This window comes from Arachis hypogaea, chromosome 18, assembly GCF_003086295.3.
Source record: "Arachis hypogaea cultivar Tifrunner chromosome 18, arahy.Tifrunner.gnm2.J5K5, whole genome shotgun sequence".
Taxonomy (NCBI): domain Eukaryota; kingdom Viridiplantae; phylum Streptophyta; class Magnoliopsida; order Fabales; family Fabaceae; genus Arachis; species Arachis hypogaea.
The window spans coordinates 82,945,128-82,948,040 of NC_092053.1; positions in this window are offsets into that span (position 1 = coordinate 82,945,128).

Consider the following 2,913-nt stretch of genomic DNA (forward strand, 5'->3'; position numbering starts at 1 on the left):
AAGAAGAAATCCTAAATCCTAAAAGAGAGAGAGAGAAGATCTCCCTCTCAACTAAATCTAAATCATTGAAAGGTAAAATATGCGAGCTCCCTTGAATGGGTGCATTCCCACACTTATAACCTCTGGTCTATGCTGTCTGTACTTGGATTTGGGCCAAAAAGGGCTTCAGAATTCGCTGGGGGTGTATTCTGTAAATTCTGATACGTGGCCTCTGTCACGCGGTCGCGTCATTTGGAGCCTTTCCTTGCCACGCGGTCGCGTCAGTCATGCGATCGTGTCATATGCATTCTGCTTAAGCGCGCGGTTGCGTCAGTCATGCGGCCGCGTCACTGCTGATTCGTGCTTGGCACGCGATCGCGTCGTCCATGCGATCGTGTGGATACCAGTTTCCTTAAAGCTCTGTTTTGCTTTCTCCTTCCATTTTAGTATGTTTTCTTTTTCCATCCTTTAAGTCATTCTGCCTTAGAAAATCTGAAACTACTCAACACACTAATCACGATATGATGGAGTCTTGCATTTCTTACGGAAAGTTTATATTTGGATTTCCTTGCATATGCTTCAAGTAGAGTCTCATTTCCTTGAGTAGTTTCTTTCTTTCTATGATGGAGAGTTGAGATTGGGGGATGAGAAGGGCCATTTTGGCTTTGGTATGGATGTTGAGATGTGTTGTTAGGTGAGTGCGATATGATCTCTGGTGTGGGATGTTGGTGAGCTGCATTATTGTTGGGGTTGTGGCATCTCTGATCTTGGCCTTGGTCTTGTTGATTTCCCCACCCAAAGTTTGGGTGGTTCCTCCACCCAGGATTATACGTTTGGAGTATGGGTCATGGTCTGCCTAGGTGAATTTCCAATGTAGTTGGCTGCTCCTGACTACCCTCTGCTTCTTCATTCACTCCTTCTTGAGTTGCTGCTGAAGTGGTGATTGCTGCTACTTGATTCCTCTCTATCTTTTGGTGAGGTCAGCCAATTGCTTGGTAATCATCTTATTTTGACTAGCAGTGCATCCACATTGTTTAGCTCCATCACTCCTCTAATGTTGCCTCTTTCAGAAGCATAGAGTAGTCATTCTCAGCTACAGTCTCAATGACATCTATGGCTTCTTCAATGGTCTTCTTCTTGTTCAGAGATCCTCGGGTGAGTGCTCTACTACCTTCTTTGATTCATAAGAAAGACCTTCATAGAAAATGTGCAGCTGCACCATTCATTGAACATATCTGGCGGGATCTTCTTGTCAAGTCTTTGAATCTCTCCCATGCTTCATATAGAGTCTCACCATCTTGCTGCCTGAATTTGAACCTCAGCTCTCAACCTTTTGATTCTTGAGGAGGATAGAATCTCGCCAAGATTTGTTTACCACATTTCCCAGGTTGTTAAGCTCTCTTTCGGAAAGATTCCACCATTTAGATGCCTTGTCCTGAGTGAGAAGGGAATAGAAGTAGTCTGTAGTGTCAGGATGAACACCATTAGACTTCACAGTGTCACATATCCTCAGGAAGGTGGTTAGATGTTGATTGGGATCTTCTTGAACACTTCCTCCGAATGAACAATTATTCTGAACAAGGGTGATGAGCTGTGGCTTTAGTTCAAAGTTGTTGGCATGTATGGTTGGTTTTGGATGCTACTTCCACAGTTTCCTGGGTTTGGATTGATGTAGGATCCTAGAACTCTTATTTCTTGCCCAGCATGATGCGCTGGACCTTCTCTGCCATGGTGTGAGCCTCTTCTTATGATGTTTCTCCATATTCTCATCCATGTCTAGTTCAAAATACTATTCCTCTTCCTCAGCACTAACTACTCTCTTCCTCTTGCTTCCCTCCTTAATCTAAGGAATGTCCTCTCAGGTCAGAATCAAGGAAGTTGAGCCCGCTTCTTCTACCTGTCATACAACAACAAGGCAAAAGCAAGAAGGGTAGATGCAGACAGTATTTCTGCAGAAATGCTGTTAGTGTGAGTGATAGAATATATCAAACAGTTAGTGGGTCAGTGGAACAAATAGTAAAAAAATGATATGCAGATAGCACCACAAATGGGTGAGAGGTAAATGGAAGGAAATAACTAAAACTGAATGAAAATTACTCAGATGGAATTAAATCAAACAAAAGAAAAGTGCTCAATCTTGTTATCCACCAATTTAATCATTGTTGATACAAAATTAATCCCCGGCAATGGCGCCATAAACTTGATGCACGGAAACTTGTCTCTCAACAGATTTCCCTCAGCAAGTATACCGAATTGTCGTCAAGTAAAAACTCACAATAGAGTGAGGTCGAATCCCACAGGGATTGATTGGTCAAGAAACTTTAATTGGCGGAATGTTCTAGTTGAGCTAAGCAGAATTTGATATGAGAATTGTAGGAAATTAAATGGCGGGAAAGTAAATGGCAGAAAATGTAAATGCTGGAATAAAGAGCTGAATATAAATGACGGAAAGTAAATTGCAGAATCTTAAATGGGGAATGGGGAATTTAGCATGAAAGTAAATGGCAGAAACTAAAGAGAATGGGTAAATCAGAAATGGGGAATTCATTGGCTTAGGAGATGTTGCATTCTCCGGATCAAGTTCATTCTCATCTCTTCCTCAATCAATGCATTCATTGATCTCCTTGGCAATATTAAGTGATTGAATTCCAATTCCTTGGTAACTCAATCTCTCAAATCTTGATCAATAGCCAATTCCTTGGTCTAATAGCATGATCTCTTCATTCCTCTTCCAAGGTTCAGAGAGATCTAAGTATGAATAGTTTCTTTTCCAAGACAACTATCCAATTGGATGAAGATTGAAAGCTTTCTTGTAAAATCAAGAGAAAAGAAAGAAGAAGAATAATGAAAACTATTATTGATCCATCAAATTATAACAGAGCTCTCTAACCCAATGAAAGGGGTTTAGTTGTTCATGGCTCTGGGAATGGAAAG